Source organism: Opisthorchis viverrini (assembly GCF_000715545.1).
Source record: "Opisthorchis viverrini unplaced genomic scaffold opera_v5_232, whole genome shotgun sequence".
NCBI lineage: Eukaryota > Metazoa > Platyhelminthes > Trematoda > Opisthorchiida > Opisthorchiidae > Opisthorchis > Opisthorchis viverrini.
In genome coordinates this window covers 188,429-210,793 of record NW_008751891.1, presented here as the reverse complement: position 1 = coordinate 210,793, position 22,365 = coordinate 188,429, and positions in this window count along the sequence as shown.

Sequence of the window (22,365 nt, the reverse complement as noted above, 5' to 3'; positions counted from 1 at the left end):
GGAGAGTTGGGATTTTTGTGGTGATTAAGTGTTCAATCTACTAGTCGGGAGGGGTTGCGGGTTCGAGACTCTTTGGAGTTTGGTGAGATGCGCACTAGTGATGAGTCACAATAAGGATGAAACAGCTGTACAGTGCCTCTGGGTTTTTCAGCATAGATTGGCTTCACTTACAAGGCGAAATCACCACAAAAATCCCAAATCTCCTCACACTACCAACAATGTCTGCGTTTTTCAGCGATTGTCGTGGAAGCCGCACCGGTGTTATCGATTTATTAGCCAATAATTTCCCACGTATGAGCCCGAGCCCTGTTGCATTATCTGTTTTTCGTTATGTAACTTCTACTCCTTACTTTTACTGCGTGCGATTTCTTGTCACAAGGTTGCATTTTACGGACCACGCGTTGCTCGCTAATCCTCGCAGATTTCTACCACGGAATTCAGCATCCTCATTTACAACAAAATATTGATTTTTCGCAGTGATATTTCCCTACCGTGCAACCTTAATACACTTGTTAAGAAAGGGCTAAAAGCGCTAACTTATTGCACTCACTGCAACAATTTTTGCCCAAGTACGCGTTCGAAAATTCTGGAGCGTTGCCTCAACCATCGGTCACATCTCGGAGCACAAGGTGGATCAATAGGACATCATCCTGGGAGGTTAATCATACCAATGAGATTTGCGAATACACCATTTTTCTTCACTAGGCGTCACAAGTCTCCCAAACGCGTTCCGATCCCTAGAGTCGCGCGCCGGTCTCATCCCTAAATTATAAGGTAAGACTTGCAGAACTTCCAAGAAGCATTAAACATTTCACAGTTTCAAATGTCTTTCACTGAATTTTCAGTGCCATATTCAGGAACATGGCGTTAAATATTTTGGATGAGATGGTCATGCTAAAGATATTTAGTATGGTCATCGTAAAAAATCTCTGTAATTTCTTCTTTGACGACAAGAATTGTAGTTTTTTAGATTTTCATAACCAGTTTCTTGGTCAAAAGGGTTTCAGAGTGGATCTATTTTTCTTCTCATTATATCTGACTATTGAAGTGAATAGAAATAGTTAGCATTGATTGGACTTCCTTGTCGAACATCACTTTTTCTACGAAATAATTTGAATAGAATCCGTATAATTTTATGAATCTGAAAATCTGAGAAGGCGAACGATTTATTATATTGAAAAAAGTTGCTTTCTGAGCAAAGGCATGGAAGAGATTGGATCGGTCAGCAGAATCCCAGAAACACTCAAATGTTTGGTCACATAAGTATGGCTTTTCCTAGCCCATGACAGAATGTTCCGGCCTTGTTGACACAACACCTGCTCGCTTCACAGGCTGTTATAAGCGGACGAAGGACAACTGGAGTAAAACCTCTTTTATGAAGCGAGCTCTGTTATCGACTTATCTCATTTGTCTTAGACAGTCTGCTTTTCTGAATCGATTGTTAATTGCGAACATCTCGTGCATTTCGAGCAGAGTGAATTTGAGATCATCCAGGCTTGAATATTGGTATCACTTGAAAGGCTACTTCTAATTGCGGCCATCCTGGTCGCAGAGGAGCTGTAGTCCTCTCAAAGCGCCCAAATTTACACAATATATTGATTAAACTCGGCCAAAGGTTTCGGGATAGACGCCCAACCGCCAGAGGGAATGCCTGTTTGCTGCAATTTTCAAAGATTGCATTGCCGCATGTGTTCACCAAAATGGGGAATCCCGAAAATGTGTTGGCTCATTTTCTAACTACTGTCCGGCTTGACAGGAGTATTACAGAGATCGACGTAGATTGATGTAACTTGAGAAGGACAACCCACGTTAAGGTCTACCTCGTCGTGGCGGTAACGATGCGAGTTAGCATCACTGATGGGCATACGCGCAGGGGATATGCATCGCCGACTATTGATCCACGTAGGGTAACCTGATTTAATCTTGATTGGTTTATTAGTTTTGCGTGGTGCTTGTCCAATGCCATATGTCGGTAAATCACGGGGCTTTACGAATACTAATTGTCAGATGGTCTCCGAGATCGAGTTGCGCTGCGATCACAGGTCAGATGAATGACTGGCTTGCTAGTGTTTAACACGTTCTACCGGGACTGGAAAGATGTAGTGTTTCGGCAGTTTGCTGGATTTTGAAAAGTCGAGGTCAGCAAGTGGAATTTCGGCAGATGTGACACCGCCAAGGACTCCTAACAAATTGTTCACTGAATCGAGCTGGCGTCGGATAAACTGATTCCCAAAAATGTTCACTGGTTTGTGTTTCGAAACAAGGGCCTCCGTTGATCGATTTTGATGTTTTAGCTTGTTAGCTTTTGACAGACTGTTAAACTGGGCCAAGTGCATTACTTACAGCTGCAACGTGAGGTGAGGTTATGCTTGTCTGCTTGTTAGAAATTTGTGCCGCTGTCAAGAATTTTTTGCTCGAGGACTATGATGTTTGACCACTAATTGGGCCAGAGCGGATGCAGACTACATCAGCATTCCAGCCTCAGTTGGGAGACATTTTGGTCGGACATTCTCTCTGTCCACATTTTGTTCAGTTAACTAAGTTTTTCAACCAGAACACTAGCTTCAAGTGTTGTTCACGCTGTGGTTTCTTTATCTGAGTCAAAACATACCCCCATGGCATCGCATGTCAAAAATTGTTTTTTTTTCAACAGGAGTTACTTCATCTATTCGAGCCAATTCTCAAGAATGGTTACAGTAATTTTCCCGCGGCATTTACACCCAAAGACTATCAGTAGATGTACTTTTCTGTTCTCTACATCTGCGGAGATGCAGCGTGGTAAAGACCTACACTCGTTGTGTAGTTAGTCACAACACCTAGTATGTGATATCCGGAGGATAGCTCTTCACCAAAGTGATAGACTGTTGATAAGGTGTAATAAAATTGAAGCTACAAGACAGTGCTTTGGCTTGAACCCACAACAAACAAATTTACTGAGAACAAGGGATTACTCTTTTAAGAAAAACGATGTGAATTAAAAGAACCAATCCGAAATGTCCTTATCAAAATGATTGCATTGCATTCCGTAGATAGGTGTTAGGTAGAAAGTTAAAAGATAAGAGACCAAAATTGGAATCAATACTTGCGCATTTCCATTTATTAGGGGAAAATATCAGCCCGACGACTCCATCTTACATGACTTTGCAAGCAAAATTTGATTACACAGAATTTTACATCAAACTTTGGCATCTGGAAGTTTGTAAGTCGTTTTCTCTGAACGTCATCCTGCGGCGTTGAAGGTAACATCCTCATGCCCGCGCGAACTTCCTACACTTTTCTTGTTTCATTTGTTGTCGTAAAATGTTTTCTTTATTTGTCAAAAACCTGTGAAAGGAAGAAGGCCTTCATTGCTGGGTTATCAGAGAAACACCAACTGAACAGTTACGGACTATTGGACGGGGAATCAAAACTCTCATTTGCATCTTGTTTACAAAAACTGTATATCCATCCTCCTTTTGAACGCGTCTTTCTGAACTTTTCTGGATATTCATTGACTGTTACTCAAATGCAAGCAACTGCTACAAATCGACTCTACAAATTCTGTAATGGATCTTCTTTTTCAAGAGACGCGAAGCGTATTTACGAGAAAACATACTACTCGCATACCCTCTCAGTAGTATCCACAGTTACATCCTTTCATAAAATGCGATCTAACGTTTGGTACTCATCTATTTTTGGGGACTCTTTTTTCGATCAAAAGCTAAAAATACGGCAAACCACGCTTCTCAGAAGTTACTGAGTTAACAGGCAACCTTTTTGGTTGTGTTTTATTGAAAGATTTAATTGGTCTTGCCAATAGTTATTGCTGTATTTTGTAGGTGTCCAAGCTGTAGATTGGATATTCGAATTCACCATGTTTCTCAATAAATCTGATAGGTTAGAAGTGCGCAGTGGGTTTTGCTTGAATCTTCCGCTATTCAAACCGTACCTTTGTTCTCTGTTTTTTGTCTACTTTTGTCTACAGAATTTATCCAGGTGTTTTTTCTGGCGAAACCTCAGAAGTTCATGTTGAAATTTCACTAAAGTAGGTGTTTGAAGTATCCATTGATGAGAGCGTAGTTGCTGACAATCGTAAAAAGAACCTTAAAGAACTGGGAAAATACGCTCATTTGAATGTCACCTGGCTTTTCACAAGAGATCTTACTGGATTTCTCCTTCATAATATTCTTCAACTGAAAGTGCTGTACAAAGGCCGCCTCATGTTTCACTTGGTACAATATCGAGATATTGCAGTATATCCCCATAAGGAAACCAATCACAGGGTTGTTAAAAAAATTTCAAAGAGTTTTCGGTGTAATTTCTCTTCTCTCTTTAGTCGGTTCTTTGGGGCTCTTTTGATGAAAAACGAAGCCTGTCAGGGATGGATGTTAGCTGTTTTATATTGTCTAAATCTGTCTTACATTTTGCTGTACAAATCACGAAATATCTGCAAACCTGAATCATTTACTCGAACAAAAAAACGCGTAAACTTTCATCGGTCAGAAATGACCGGGGTGATTAATTCCGTAGGCCACGATTCAATGTCAGTCACCCAACAAAGCTCTGATTTTCATTCTGAGTTGCACACAATTTATTCCTCCGTGATATTACCCGATATCAGCCAACGGTAGACATCATCATGTGTACATCAATTTGCATAGTTTCACCATCGTTGAACAGCATTAAAGCGATAAAGAGCAAGCCCTGTTAAACAACTGAGTTGTTTTTTTTGCAAGAAAAACAAAGAAATGAAAAATTTGAGCAGCGAGATAATAGACCATTTATCTTGTTGACTTAAAGGGGTTCGTCTAACTTAGTTTCCAACTGGATGATCTACTGTCAAAACAGTGGTGGAACTTGAAACTGACATTTTACAAAACTCTTCACATATATCTTCCTCCTAATAAACCATCTCGAGCTATTTTCTTGATCGATTCCTTGATTAAGAACAGGCAATGACTTGATTTTGTTACAACAGTTGTCAAAATGTTAATTGTTCTATAATAGTGTGATGTATTCATGAATTCAGGACATATGATTAATTCACGGGTTGTGTCAACCTCTTTGTTTGATTGATGTCTGCTTAATTACTAGAGCAACTTGTCCTCATAGGTAGCCATACCTCACAAAGTGTAAAAACCAGACTTTCACCGTCGGTTCTCCTCTTGCGGGATTGTTCAGAACAGCGTTGCTGAGGATCGCAGAACAGCCATTTTAGAATTAGTATAACAGCGGTAGAAACGGTAGCTAAAGTGTCTGTGCATTATCTGTTTTGGATTTCGAAGTGCTTTTCTTGTCCGAAATAAATATAAAATCTAGGTTTCAGATAATACGAACGAATTCACAGCATTATTTAAACCGGTAGACCAGAGATGACAGAAATTTCATGGTACATGTGTCAAACACCCAGAAATATTTCTACATCAGATATAGCGAATATACAAGGGAATGCACGACATTAAAACTTACAGTCATTCGTTATTCAAGGCGGGGAAGCAATGAAAGAGATAGTTCACAAGTATACTATTAACTTGCCAGAAATCAAACTACATCGTGCATGCGTCCTGAAGTTGTCGGTGGTCATTTTGATACGGATTTGATCACACCGCTCTCAAGGGGGACTTTGAATCCAACATTTTGGCACATCTTGAAACAAATGGTCAAACTTGGAACACATATTTTCTCCTAGGAACATTTGGGCACTCTGTTGTCTCCCATGTGACACTTCGGATCGACTGAGACTAACCTACTTGCAACTGTACAAATGCGAAACATAGCCGTGCTTTGTATGCTTTCCCACTCTACAGTTCCTCAACTGACTTAAGGTTGATTGATGTATGTCTGTATAGCACAGTTTTTTTTCAATTTTTATTTAGTGAATTCCGGCTGCCCACTAGATCAGACTATCAGTCACCTGGAAAAGTAATTGATCTGCAAAATTAATAAAAATTGAGTTATTTTGCACATTTTTAAAATAAACGAGGCATATTTATTCAGACCGTCATCAATCATTCAGTCAGGAAACTTCCTCTACATTGGAAACAACAAAAAGAGACCTTTCTGGTAAAGCGCAATTAGCTCCAAAATTTTGGAATTCGCTTTGAGTCCACATTTTTTTGACAATTTGCACAGGTTTTCATTCTCCGCCGGTCACATACATAATCTTGGAGCATAAAGAGAGTAACTATAATTTACAACAGAGCGTAATTAATGGGTTCCTAGTTACACAATATACTGAAATGTTCACCAGACGGGTGTGTGTTCCATTAATTTCAGTTAAAAAAATGGCTGACAAGAATTAGTTCAAGCTGTAAGGCCAACAAATGTGGGCCATAACCTGTTTGTACATCTTTTATACTTTTGGAAATAAGTGGAATGGTATAGTGTCATCGAGTTCGCTCGAGACAGTTCAGTGGCTGGGACGTTGACCGGAAGGTCCGTGGTTCGAACCCATCCTTTGCCTCTCGGCTGTTCCTGTCTTTGAAGTATTGCCCGAGTGTGGTGGGAAGACCGGATCAGTAATGCTGAAACACGTAGATAGTATTCAGAAGAAATAACTCACACTCAATAGATGAACTGATCACACAGCATAGGTGGCAAGCAATCTACGCGAAACTTAAGTTTTCTAGTTTCGTCTGTGCTGTTAATGTTCAAACAGCATTCATTTTAATTAGTCGGTTGTTTGATTGATGTCTGCTTAATTACTAGAGCAACTTGTCCTCATAGGTATCCATACCTCACAAAGTGTAAAAACCAGACTTTCACCGTCGGTTCTCCTCTTGCGGGATTTTCCAGAACAGCGTTGCTGAGGATCGCAGAACAGCCATTTTAGAATTAGTATAACAGCGGTAGAAACGGTAGCTAAAGTGTCTGTGCATTATCTGTTTTGGATTTCGAAGTGCTTTTCTTGTCCGAAATAAATATAAAATCTAGGTTTCAGATAATACGAACGAATTCACAGCATTATTTAAACCGGTAGACCAGAGATGACAGAAATTTCATGGTACATGTGTCAAACACCCAGAAATATTTCTACATCAGATATAGCGAATATACAAGGGAATGCACGACATTAAAACTTACAGTCATTCGTTATTCAAGGCGGGGAAGCAATGAAAGAGATAGTTCACAAGTATACTATTAACTTGCCAGAAATCAAACTACATCGTGCATGCGTCCTGAAGTTGTCGGTGGTCATTTTGATACGGATTTGATCACACCGCTCTCAAGGGGGACTTTGAATCCAACATTTTGGCACATCTTGAAACAAATGGTCAAACTTGGAACACATATTTTCTCCTAGGAACATTTGGGCACTCTGTTGTCTCCCATGTGACACTTCGGATCGACTGAGACTAACCTACTTGCAACTGTACAAATGCGAAACATAGCCGTGCTTTGTATGCTTTCCCACTCTACAGTTCCTCAACTGACTTAAGGTTGATTGATGTATGTCTGTATAGCACAGTTTTTTTTCAATTTTTATTTAGTGAATTCCGGCTGCCCACTAGATCAGACTATCAGTCACCTGGAAAAGTAATTGATCTGCAAAATTAATAAAAATTGAGTTATTTTGCACATTTTTAAAATAAACGAGGCATATTTATTCAGACCGTCATCAATCATTCAGTCAGGAAACTTCCTCTACATTGGAAACAACAAAAAGAGACCTTTCTGGTAAAGCGCAATTAGCTCCAAAATTTTGGAATTCGCTTTGAGTCCACATTTTTTTGACAATTTGCACAGGTTTTCATTCTCCGCCGGTCACATACATAATCTTGGAGCATAAAGAGAGTAACTATAATTTACAACAGAGCGTAATTAATGGGTTCCTAGTTACACAATATACTGAAATGTTCACCAGACGGGTGTGTGTTCCATTAATTTCAGTTAAAAAAATGGCTGACAAGAATTAGTTCAAGCTGTAAGGCCAACAAATGTGGGCCATAACCTGTTTGTACATCTTTTATACTTTTGGAAATAAGTGGAATGGTATAGTGTCATCGAGTTCGCTCGAGACAGTTCAGTGGCTGGGACGTTGACCGGAAGGTCCGTGGTTCGAACCCATCCTTTGCCTCTCGGCTGTTCCTGTCTTTGAAGTATTGCCCGAGTGTGGTGGGAAGACCGGATCAGTAATGCTGAAACACGTAGATAGTATTCAGAAGAAATAACTCACACTCAATAGATGAACTGATCACACAGCATAGGTGGCAAGCAATCTACGCGAAACTTAAGTTTTCTAGTTTCGTCTGTGCTGTTAATGTTCAAACAGCATTCATTTTAATTAGTCGGTGCAGGCGTGACATCAGTTTCTCTGTCAAGGGTCGAGTTTACAATGCTACGGTGTGCTCCATATCACAATACATATCAGAAACCTGGCCGGTGCGCGCCGAGGACATCAAAAGACTTTCAGTGTTTGACCATCGATGTCTTCGAAGCATTGCCCGAATCTGGTGGGAACACTGGATTAGCAATGCTGAAGTACGTCGAATGGTATTCGGGAGAAATAACTCACCCTCGATAGATGAACTGATCACACTGCACAGGTTGCACTGGCTCGGCCAGGTGCTGCGTATGCCAGTCGACCGACTCTTTTTGCACAAACACGTGAAGGGTGGAAGAGAGCCACAGGCGGTCAAACAATGATTTGACAGCAAAGTATAAAAGCCATTACCGGCAAACCCAGTTGTGCTGGTCAATGCCGTCTTCCTGGATGGGGACTCAGAGACGGGCCACATCAATGGTGTCAAACGTGGCCCAGTCACGCCCTCAATGGCTCTCATGCATCTTGCCAGAAGTGTCACGTTGGAATGATCGTCCGAAAAACAGCATTTTGGTCACACTAAAATAACTTCCCAAAGCTTTACATTAAACCACTTGTGAATGCGGCGACTGATCGTCTCAGGGAACCTTGCAAAATGTTAAACGTAACTCGTGAGCCGTAATGTCCGGGCGCCGGATTGTACACTTATCGGTGATATAGTAGGACGTTGGGGGGTGGGGTAGCTATGTCTCGAACGAAGCGCCAAAACTTGTTCACTCGCCACATAAGCACGTGAATGATTGCAATATTCACGCTTGTAACATTACGAAATTGACACAAACTCACCTTATATTCTTCTTTATTCAGCTCGATTCACTCATCCACCATCGATCTCGCCTCGAAATCCGCCGACAAGGGAGTAAACCCTTCTATGTGGGCCGGATTAAAAAACAGAAGTAAAATCAGAAAATCTCTGTTTTTTATCTAGGTGATATCTGAAATTTTATTAAACGGGCATTTATTGGATGACTTACACGAAGTAAGCGATCTTTAGGACGTATAAATTAGCTGAAAGGCGACTAATATATTTCACAAGAATCCCACAGGAACATCCGTAACGGTTCGGTATTAGCTACTTTATGTTTAGTTGATATAGCTGTGTCTAATTACAGTTGTTCAACTGTTTCCGGGTCCAAATCAGGGAAAAACAAGTTGATCAACTACTCCGCATTGCTCTAAAAGAGCTTATCGCCTTTTTACTGCCCAAAGATTGTCTCTTCTATAATTACAAGGCTGTTGGTAAAGAATAGCCAGGCGGGCTTGTGACCAAGAACCCCATTGATTCAACAAACCCTCGATAATCATTCATCTTCGGTTTCTGACGTCAGTGATCCGTGTCTCTTGTCAAACACTCCTTTTTTATTTGTGACGTCAGTACGCATTGTCTTGTATCTGTCACTTGCATTCGTTCTTGGCTTCTAATCTTCAACCCACTTGGCGTTGCCACTTCAAAAAGGACAAGCACGGTCGCTTGGGGAACGTTGCCCTCTGATAGTTTTTTACGAAGTATCTGACAGCCGATTGTTCGCTCGTGCAGAAGGCATTTAGAAGCAGCTACGGTCGAGTACAGTTTAAGACATTTCGATGCACTGTCGTTTCACGCTGAAAAATTTGTTAACGAGCTATCGTGGAAAATTCCTGACTCGTTTGACACTAGGTAACATAAGGGTCGTCCTGCAATAAATAGAGCAACAGCACCTATTGCAATCTTTTCTGCATGGCAACTTTTTCTAAACGTGAGTGTTTGAAGGTAAACCAATTTTTTAAAAAAGTGTGAATTTTTATGTATAATTTCTCTGCTACTTTGGGTAACCCTGAAAATGCAACAAGTTGTGAAAAAAATGTAATTCAAATATTTTCTAATCAGAACTCAAAAACTCCCATTTTAATTTCCAACTCAAACTTTCAGATGTTTTTATTGAGTGCGAAGCAGCTATCAGAGGTTCCGTTTGCACACTGTGCGCAATTAGTTTCGAGAGTTTGAGGCAAAGTTTCAAGATTCTTCGTGCGTGATAGAAACTGTTAAATTCGGAGTACAATCTGACGATTAATAATGGTTTTCATAACTCATGGTTATCAACACAACAAACGGTGTGTGCGTGGAAATGTTCACATTGCGATCAATGTGCCAGAATAGTCAGTGGTCACGTCCACAGATCATGGCGCCTACGAAGGCCTTCCGAGGGCACAGACGTGTGCTGCCTGCTCACTTGTGTGCCAACAGTTCATGGTAGATGGGTAGAGTATTCTAAATTCTGAACTGGCCACAAGCCTGATGCCACCCACCTGAGCGCTCAAAGCGCTATCAGCGTCGCTCCCTGGAAGCCAGAATGCTGTCAAATAACTAATTGAAATGTATTCCCTACGGCAAATTTAACATTTCAAGACCACACCTAAACAGAAATTAAAACCGTGCACCAAATAGTCAAAATCTGAGCCAATAGGGTGGTGCGAACGAAACACCTGATACAAAGAAATAGGATAAGTGAAAATATTCCCTCATAGAAGAGACAGTAAAAGCAAGCCTGCCTGCAGCATACGCGATAAAAAATTCAATAACCGGTTCTACCAATTTGCAGTTACATGGTATCTTTTTTGTAGATATTTTAAAAGTAGTCAGGTTTCCGTAAAATAACCTCACAGAACTTCACATATATTTCAAGAACTCCGTTCAGTTAAACATGGGGTCAATGTACACCCATTTCGAAGGTTCGCAAGCGCTACACACCACATTCGTTCGTCTCTAAAGTCATCAGTAATGCGCGCCTCACAAACCTCTAGAAAAACTCGAATCCAGCAGGCTTTCCCCGGTGGATGAACAAAATATCACTTTGCCAAAAGGGGTTTACCATGAACTGAATAAGACTCAGCCGCACTTACATTTCGGTGATAGAACGATAGTATGTAAGAGGTTTGCTGACTGGCTGTCCACTATCAACTGAAAACGTACTTCTCCAAAGTCCCTACGTATAAGGGGATAAATTTGCCAACTTTGCTTGTTTCGAACGCATTGATAAAATCTGGAGCCAAATTTATCTAACAGGAAATGTCTGATCGAAAATATAAATGAGAGTTTTCATCAAATTTCTTCGCCTTCATAAGGATGCACAATCTGCCATGGCTTGTATGGCGTCTTTTTCACGCACCTCAAGATTGCCACAGAAAACCCCCGAAAAGTGGCATATTCCGAACAGAGCTGACAGTTGCACACCTCGACTGCCTGCATTCTTGTGCAAAAACCCGTGGAAAAACTAAGTTTCCCGGACCTAATTTGAACTCTGGATTAGCCGGTCTGGGTTTATTGACTGTTCTGTTGAGATCACTTTAGAAAAACACTGTTTTTAGGCGCAAAGTTTTCCGTAATAAAACTGCCGGAACCGTGGTTCCATAAGTTGATCATTTGACTAGGTGGTTTTGGGCACCGTGATTGCCAGGTCACTACCGGTCAATAAGCTCACATGTTTGCCATTATTAAATTCTATCCACATTCCTGAATAAGCCCCTGAAATGGACCTACCGTATCCTAGAAAACCTAATCTAACAAACCACTGTTCATCCTCGGATTCGGTTGAGTATATCCTCCCGATTAATCACTTAAACAAGAATCAGTTCATGGAGAGGATGGGTGACGAGGTTGTGGCTGTTTCTATGGACTGGATGAATTCTGCTTGAGGAAGCTGCTGCAACTACTCTCGTCTCCAGGGATCGTTCAGAAAGCACACAGCGCCCAGCAAAATCGAAGGATCCCCGTCCAAAACCAAATAGGCAATTGTGAGTATTGAGCAACAAGCGGTTCGCGGATGCTCAAACATTAGTTGCGGTCTGTGTGTCGAAAAGAACAGAGCGGACATCTGGGAGTGTTTTGTAGTCCGACGAATAAATAGAAGTAGAATATCGACTGTGTGATCAACTGCGTTACTTGTATCTTTGGGTCCAGATGAGGACAATCACCAACTGACAGGGTCGTGAGTCTGACGTGGCACAAAAAGTCTGTTACTAACGATAATGTTATTGGCTGGTAGATATTCGTCCGGTGCAGCTGAACCATATCTATCTCACCATCACTGCCATCTGAGTTTTGCCACATTGTTCCGAAGAATGACTTAAACTTCCCCGATTGTCCGGCCGTTGTCGGATGTGTTTAGATTCAGGTCGTGTTCAAGAACTGCTACCTGTGAAGACATTCACACTGGCTCTCACCTGAATTATTCCTGACGTCCAGTATTTCTAACTAGGCCTACATTTTCCGTCTTGCAGATTTGATTTTCCACGGGGGGCCATTTAACCCATCCGCACGGAAGTTTTCACCATTCTCTTACGTCGATAAAACTGGTCTCCCAGAAGCACAACGTAGCGGACAATATTTTGCAGTGGCGGAAATTCAACAGACGGAGTTGAACACTTAACGAAACGTGTTATTTTCCCAACAGTCAAAGGAATCTGCTTGATTTAAGCCAGATTTTTCGAATATGATTTAAATGGATAACGGTATATTCCCAATTCAACCGAATCTTTTCTAGCGATCAGATATTCAGTTAAGAAGACTGTTAAACGATTCGGTATTCAGCAGCCTTGTAGTCAATATCAGTGTAACGGTGAATGCATGTGAGTAGTATGTTTTTTCGTAAATCCGCTTTGCGTCTCTTAAAAAGTGAGATCTATTGCAGAATTTGTAGAGTCGCTTTGTAGCATTTGCTTGTACTTGAGTAATAGTCAATGAATATCCAGGAAAGTTCAGGAAGACGCGTTCAATAAGAAGACAAATATTCAGGTTTCATAAACAAGATGCATATGAGAGTTTTGCTTCCCTATCCAATAGTCTGTAAATCTTCAGTTGGTATTTTCTAAGGAGTAACTCCACAGCAAAAGGCCTCTTTCGTTCATCAGTGCCATACGAAGTCGAGTGAAAGCGCGAGTGAAAATAATAGTTATATTGCGTAAGATGCATTTACAAAATCTAATTTGCATTGTGAGAGGCTGCTCATGCTTGATGGGAACTAGAACGGCATCATATAGTTTAGCGATAATTTTATTTATTGTTATGCGTAGTTGAATCTTGTTCATTGTCTCTTTTGAGAACAAAACTCTGGCCAATATCTCTACTCATCTGTCTCAGTTACTGAGAATTGGTCTTCCATCTTTTAAGCTTCATTGAGTTGGATTTTCGCTCATGTAGACTTAAGGTGATTTAGCGTCTGTGATAGCTGGGTATTCCTTCAAACAGCCCACCACATTCAGTGTACATTAAAGTGGTATATTAGGGGACTGGACCAAAGGCCACATAGTATCTTCCTCACAAAAAATTGTTCAGGAAGCCTGCAGTGTTTGTCACTACACGATACGGACAGTCGGGGTCTGTTAGATTACGACAGTACGAGGGTGAAGCTGTCTTCAGTGGTTGAACTGGCTACCAACCGAATGCTTGTTTAGAGTTAGCTGAATCCCACTTTAGAAACCGTACTAGCGATATCACCTCTAAGGTCATAAACCTAAGGCTGTTTTGTACGGTACCATGCAGCTCCTAAGAAGGATGACAAAACAACTTTCGAATATTGTTTGATTGATTTATGCTGCTCAGCCGATTCTGCAAAAATCACGGCAATATGTTTTCTTCGACCTTGTGAAAATTCTTCCATATGTTGGTCATAGTTTACCAGTTGAAAATTTTATCCCATCATTCGGCGTGATCAGTTCAGCAAAGGTGAACTTGGCAGATCAAATCCTAAAGTCTCCTTGTTTTCGTTCCCTGTTTACTTCTTTGTCAAAATACGAATTGACTTAGCGTTAAAAATTTGAATTAGCCTGCTTCACCCGTAGAAAAATTGTCCAATCCAAGTGTCTTATCAGGTGCTTTGTTTACAGTAAGGGGAAATCGTGACATTGTTTAAATATGGGTTGAATCTAATAAGGTCGTAAATAAAACAAACTGTAAAACCGAAACGAGCTTTCCGATAGCTTCAAATATTCTTTTCTCTAAACGCACAGTTCCAAACAAGTAGTAAGTATGTCAGACAGATCTCCCGTCAATCCCCAGAATCTGACCGAAATCATGAGAAGCCAATGGCATTTTCAAATGTCACGCACTGCGTTTTTGGTTTTAAGTGATAGACACTCAGTTTGGGAAATTCTTGAGTTCACTGGCCACCTTCTCCATGCACTAGAGTGATTCAACAACTCTAGGATTATTATTGCCGTGGTAAAAGCGTCTAAGCGGTGTGTCTTATTAGCTGAGTTCTGTAAGTATAGACATCCAGGGAGACGAGTTGTTCTTAGACCTGAAATTACCTTCCAGAAAGCAGACCAACTGAGAAAATTTTGAGCAGTTCCAGAAGCCCAATGGCCGGGTGATCCAGGAAATGCTGACAGCATTGTCATTTAGGTGAATTTCACTGGCAGTAAGGTAAAACCAACCCTAAATACTTGCACAAGAATAAACAGGATGGGAGACAGAATATATTGGTGGACAGGTCAGAGATTACAAGATCATGTGAGTTGGTATGGGGTCACACAGTTGCAGGGCATTTCGCGCTATTGTTTCAACCAAAAATGTCGTGAGGTCTAAGGTTGACAATATGGATTTCACGTATCCATGACAGAACAACTTTACCCGCGAAAACTTAATGGGAACTCGGAGCATCGCTGTACTTTTAACTGTTCAACAAATATTGCAACCCCAGCCTTTCCTTGTACAAACACGTTTAAACTTTCACCATGATTCTGCCAGTCTCAGCCACTTCTATCTAAGAAGTCGTTGCTCAAGGAGCCAGTCAACACGTGTGACCGCGTGATGTGGATCCCGTGATTGAAGGATGAGCGGCGCTATATCCTGTCTAAGTGCGAGTTAATCACACTGCTGATCAGTCACTCATGGCCGAGTGGTCAGGTGTTCAAACTACTAGCCAAGAGGTCGCGGGTTCGAGATTGTTCGGAGTTTCGTGAGATGCGCACTGCTGATGATTCCCATTGGTGATGAAACAGCTGTACAGTGCTTCTCGGCTTTTCAGCATAGATTGGCTTCACTTACAGTACGAAACCTCCACAAGAGTTACGTCTACCCAGTTTAGGAAATAATTCTAGTCATCCATTTGTTTGGGTACTTGCCGCCTTAAAAACGAGAGCGAAGCGATCTAAAATTTCATCAGATCTTTGGGAACTTGATCTGTGTCTTGTTTCCTTTTCCCCATGGAAGTCCGCTGAACTTGAAAAATTGTATGCAAACTTTCGTCCAGATGATGTTACGTACAAGCGAAACACAAAAGCTAGCCTGACCGTTTATTTCGAACTAACAAGTTCATTTTTTTTCTATTGGCCAGCGCATACAAAACGCAGACAACAGAATACCTCCCACAATCACTTGCCATAGGATCCTTGATTTAGTAGTACGCGCTTGTCTGTTGCGATGACAGTGGGCAAATTGGAATTAATGATGAGAGGGACCGAACATTAACCGACAAGTCAGATGTCAGAGTTGGTAACCGAATTCGGCGAAACCTTTTTTGGGTGATAGGAGGGCAAAACCACATAGGTAGACAGAACGATAACGTCTGTATAACCTTTGTCATCACGAGAAACGGTATCCGCGAGCCAAACGTGGTTCTGACAAAAGCGACTGTCTGTCAGATTCCACAATGTCTCCCATCATTGTTCTGAAAATCGAATGGTACTGACAGGTTATCATGAACTAAAACGTTTGATTGGCTGACTAGGAACCACTCGTTACCAGACACACAGTAGTTCGTTAGACAGGTGGATACTTTTGTGAATTTCTGAGCATGGACAGAAAAGCCAAAGTCGCTATAGAGGTGGTCAGATTTCAAATGAACGCGAATATTTGTCTCTCAGGGCAAAGAATCCAGGAAGCAGCACTGGTAAACTACACTGAGCATGGAGATGCCTATTTTGGAAACTGGTGTGTTCAATGTAGTGACGACATTCGTCGTAAGTTTTGGATTTTTAGGCACAGCCTGGCGGTGAATGTACAACCGGAAGAGCAGATAAAACATTAGGTATGACGCGCCGCACGTTCAGACTTGTACGCTACAATTTTGGTGTCGGACTGAGATTCATCTTTCAGTAAAATCTCCTGTTTCAGAATGCGGGCGCTATCCGTTGTATTCGTACATTCAAAAAAGCATTGAGAAGTTTTCTTTCCTTTTGACGGAAGCCAAACAATAAGAATGAATGAAAAAGTTGACACGTTTGATGGTAGAGCAACTCGGATGAGTTATAAGAAACAAGAGGTAAAAATATATAACATAAAAACGGTTTACTGAGCAGTTATAAATCAATAAATGGTGTGGGATGAAACAGGCTTTGAGCCATTCACAAGATCTTTTCATTTGTCTGGTCGGTGGAACAGTGCCCTGATAAAAATAATCTAGCTTCTTACTGGTTTTTAAAAACCTTATACGGATTGGATACCGTTTAAAGAGAGATCTGCTCAGTCTTGAAAAGTTTGTTGCATGATATGTGGGCATTTTGCGACCAGCTGGGACGAAATGTCACTTGCTACAAAAATAGACTGTTTACACTTCGGAAAATTCGTTACTTCTGGTTAATTCCACCGCAAATAGATCAAAAATTGATTATTGCAGACAGGCGCACAATTCTTCAAATTGAGGGGAACATTTTCATTCACAATTGAGTAACTTTTCAGTGTAAAATGTTACGCATCTATCGCAACAAATGAAGTTATTTGCAGTAGGCTTCTGACGCGATAGGCTATTTAAATTCTTGTGCAACCCAATTGTTATCCAAGCAATTATTCGCAACCAATCCCTTAAAGGCAAACAAATTTTCGATCTATTCTCTGGTTTGGAACATGTTAGGTTGTGTCTATATCAAATCCCCTTTTGGAGAAACAGAAAAATTCTATCAGGGATCAGCTACCAGGATGTAAAATGCTTTTGTTTGTTTCAAACTCGAGGATATGTCTTTCCAAAACTAGTAAACTGTTTGAAAGTTTTCGTCAAGTAATCGTGATTAGTTTTCGATAGAGCACTTCCTCTACAAGCACGACCCACATAAAGTTCGATTGTACGGTGAAAAGACTCGCTGATGTTAGTAATCTGAAATGGCGTATTTAGTGCTACGCTTTCCAGTTACCAACATCTTGATGTACTTATTTTTATGCAATCACTTGGCAAGGTCATCAGTTAGAAATAGTTTTGTCTCGGTTTGCTTTTTAGAAGAGAACATTCCAGGTTTGATACAGTTCTTTTAATGGAGTTCGCATTCCTGGATTCGCATTTCTAAGTACCTTCTACCACACGTAACACTACTCAAAGCACAACCACTAACCCACCGCTACGCACTACTACGCTCCCCAATAACGCACTGATGATGTCACCTCGATTGGTGATGAAACGTTTGCAACCGATCTGCCTAGCTCAGCGAACAAGACAACGAACACCTGCAGGTTTATAAACACTCGGTGTATACTCTTTTACTTACTGTTACACCTGCTCGCTCCGCTCATTTGTATTACTCAGTTAATATATAGATAAGCCCTTCTGCTTGAATGCACTTAATGTTGCCTCTTTATTTTTGGCATCATGCACTGGATGAATAGTTCTCAGTTTGATTAACGGGGCAGTCATTGTGTTGTTCGTGAAAGTTTGGTATTTGAATTATCCTTGTTCAGCCGTTCCCTGAAGTAAAATGGAGGGTTTAGAACGTTAGAAAATGGAATAAAATATCACTTCTAGATGTATTAGTCCCTTAAAATAGGATTTTTTTTCAGGTGCCGTCAATGTGCTCTCTATCTACTATTGAAAGGAAGAAGGCCTTTGCTGCTGAGATATTTATTAGAAAACGCCACGTGAACAGTAACAGACTAGTGGACATATGCATCTTGTTTACGAAACCTGAATATCCATCTTCTCCTTGAACTAAATTGTGCTCAAATGCAAGCAAATGCAACCCCATAAATTCCGTAATAGATCTCACATTTCAAGAGACGTGAAGCAGATACACGGGAAGACACTACTCACATACCTCATCAGTAGTAGCCACCGTTTCAGCATGGACCAAAGTTGATCGTTGCGGTCCCATTAAAAACAGTGGTCAGATGGCTTGGAGGTTTGACTACATCACTATGTTCTTAGGTAAATTGTGACGTATAAACCTCATTGTGTTTGCATCTACAACAATGAAAGTTTGCAGGCTGTAGTCAAATTCAGCTACGAATTCAAACCTAAGTGTAAAACGCATTGTGGATATTCATCTCTTTTTTATTCTGTAATTCAATCCAGTCTACTGGCTGAGGTGTTCTTAATCAGAGATCCACGCTCAAGTTTTGGATTCTGATGTCTTCTCCTACGCTCTCTTTACTCCAGAAAGTCAACCAATTTTTCAGGTCTTGCGCACTTATCAGTGAGTTGGTGTGAGGTTTTCCTGGATTCTAAAATAAATCGATACTAAATGTTTTTACATGAAGTAGAAACACAGATGACCGCTTGTTAGTTTTCTTGTCAAACTACATTGGGGGAAAGCGCGGGTTGTCTAGTCGAGCAGGAAATATCACGAGGAAGGTGGATTCTTTGCCTCTTATTCGGATGTCCCATGTTGAGCTGGTATCCTCTACCTAATTTGGCGAAAGATAAACCCTCGTGCCTTTTCTTCGAAAACTGTACTCTTTAGAGTGTGCCAGTTGCGTAAGAATACAAAGCAAAGTAGAGAGCAAAGCCAGTTTGTCGGGATTTCTTTTTTTTAAAAATAACTTAATTACAGACCATGTTTTTCTGGATGTACGGAATACCTCAGAGAATCTGCAGATGTTGAATGATTACAGAAAAAAGAAATGCTGGGGCAAAATGAAAAAAAACAATTTCTTTTTTCAGAGTGTGCTGTCCTTGGCGAACCGTGGGTCAAGTTCAGGTTTTCGGCTTATTCCTTCGCAGATGTTTTGAGAATACGGTCACCCTTTAGAGGCGTTCAAAAGTTCACTTTTTGTGTGCTTCTTCGAGTAAAACTTCACTTCACTCAGTCGCCCGAAAACAGTATACGACTTTTATCTAGAAATACACTCAGTTGCCAATCAATTTTGTTTTCACGAGAGACTCAACTGAATCCCACGTTTATGATATTCTACAACTGAATGTGCTGCACACAGGCCATCTCATGATTCAGTTGGGACACAATTCGATATATCACAGTATATTTTCATAAAGTAAACTACTCACAAGTTTGCTGAAAGCTCTTCGACAGCCCACTACCGTTAGGCGCAGTCCCCGAGTTTCCGTCAGCCTTATGTTCTACCTGAACCAAAATTGGACGGTTTCAGCAACCTTATGAGTAGCTTCCTCTATGAAAATATACTGCGATATCTCGAATATCGTCCCAACTAAAACATGAGGCGTCCTGCGTGCAGCACATTCAGTTGTAGAATATCATAAACGGGGTATTCAGTTGAGTCTCTCGTGAAAACCAAATTGATTTGCAAATGAGTGTATTTCTCGAAACCAGTGCAGTTTGGGTTCAGTTAGAACATAAGGTTGACAGAAAATTGGGGACTGTGCCTACCTGATGAGCCCCAAGAAGGGCGAAACTGTTCGCGGGCTGTCGCAGAGTTTTCAGCAACCTTGTGAGTAATTTCATTTATGAAAGTATACGACTTTTGTTCTTCAGTCGTTTTGCCTCCCTGTTTGTGACCGTGTACCAAAAGTTGATCAGAATCTGTAGCAGGCTTAATTCAGTCAACCGCTATATTTTGCATGCACATTTGAGGATTCATTCTGAAGAAAGGAGGTGCTAACAGCACCGTGTTTTCTACTTACTGTTCAATCTATTCAGTTATATTGCCCCTGTTTCAGAAAATTCACCGATCCGGCCGTGCGACGCGGATGCATTCATCCAGTTGTCTTGAATGAAGTAAACACCACTATCTGGACTGAGACAGACAGTTGACTGAAGCGCATCTTCTTGACGCTTTACGTTTTCTTAAAGAAATCTGTTCAGATACTACGATTTAATTGGTATTTTCCCCTTAAACAAAGTCACGTGGTTTTAGATTGCAGCATAGAAAGTTCACAATTATCTAGTTTCTCCTGGTATGTTTGAAACCTGCGTATTTGTTCCTATTTGCGAGATGCGGTGGCGTATCACTACTGTGATCAAAGAGAATTTCCAAACGACATTTCCACCAAGTTGTACGCAATACATTCTAATGTGAAATTCCACATCAAAACAATAGGATGCATCCTACCTCCATGACGTGAGTGGTGGTAGCCGGTCAGGAAGACAGATCAAACAAAATCAAGCCCAACTCCTGATGTGTGATCCAGAGTTCTCCGTAATCACGTCACTGTGAGCAGGTAATTTGCGCTTCCTCATGGTTTGAACATGATAATGGTTCCATTGTAATTCAAAAGCACACGGTAAGCACGTTGCTAGGGGAAACAAATGCGTTGTGAACCTCTTCATGATACGCCGCACGCTGGTGAGATGGCAGTAAACTGATGCGAGTGAAGTTTGTAAACTGCATCTATCTGTATTCATGGACAATTTTGGTCAAAAACGTAGGGATTACTCCGGTGTACGATGGCTACTTGGGTTAGCGTGCTTTTCCAAGATACGGTTCTTCGGCTGTTGGAAACAAAGATCTAGTTATGTAGTTCAATCAAATAGGAGTGACACAGGAAAACTCTAGACTTTACTCCATACCCATCCTCCAGGTTCCAGCCAAAGAACTTTGAACACCTTGTAGTATTTTCATCTTGAATTGAATTGATTTTTTAAAGCAAAATCGATAGCGTCAATGAAGACGTTGTGTCACTCCGCAAACAAACAGCGTTCTGCAGCAGACGTACAAACCTTGCCCCCAGGTAAATAACCTTGAAATTTTTAGAAATTATCTAGGGTAAAATTTTTTCAATTATTTGACCGTTACCTATGGAACCAAACCCCTGTGTGGGTCTCCAACTCCCTAGGAATGCTCAGTTAACCCGGCGCAACAGAGGTTTAACAAGTCAAAGCCGACAACGCCGTGACAGGAGACAGTCCGATGAGTAGTCTGGCGCATGTTGTGGGGTTTGCGGGATTCACATTGTTCGCATTCACATCACTCTCGTTTGAACAGCCGTCCTCCTGTCCCGGTGCAATTATTCTGGTGAATCCACACCAAAGGGGGAGAAACTCTGGACCCGAGTTTCGCTCTTATTGGAGCTCATCAGCAGTGCACGTCCGATGACCGTGCCGAAGGTTGAACTTCGGACACCTGACATGCGAGGCGAACGTGTTACCACTTTTCCACCAGTGCACGTTGGGTGCGTCTGAATTCCCACGCCTGAACGGGTGAACGTGTTCGCACTTGAGCGATGTGATTCGTAGGCCCGACATCATCGATCGGACGACCCAGTAACTGTCCTGGTTGTGACGATCGATTGGCCAGCTTGTCAAGACTTCCCAGTCAGTAGGACGATTGTCCAAACGAGGTTGATGTGAATGTGAACAAACCGTTTGTCAAAACAATTCACCTTAATCAATAAACTTCACAAAATCCATCTTTAACGCCTCAATTTATTCACTCTAGTTGGTCACCTCATGCAATTTGCGACTCCGATTTCACAAACTCAATGACGCAAACACTTTGTAATTTATTATAAACTCGACCAGAAAGGTTACACTGAAAAACCAATCAATGCAGTGCAGTACCTCGTTGGAAAGATATCCAGTTTATTTTCAAAAAACTTTCTTTCATTACATATGAATTACTCAATGAACTAATCACTCACTGAACGGGTGCCTGAACCAGTCAGAACTGCATGAGATAACAGTTGGCTTGGCGAAAACTGTCCGCAGTTCCAGTGTGCATCGATGTCTCTCAAAGTGTCTCCAAAGCGGCGAAAATTTAATGGGAACTCGGAGCATGGCTGTACTTTTAATTGTTCAACAAATATTGCAACTCCAGCCTTTCCTTTTACAAACACAACGATTCTGCCAGTCTCAGCCACTTCTATCTAAGAAGTCGTTGCTCAAGGAGCCAGTCAACACGTGTGACCGCGTGATGTGGATCCCGTGATTGAAGGATGAGCGGCGCTATATCCTGTCTAAGTGCGAGTTAA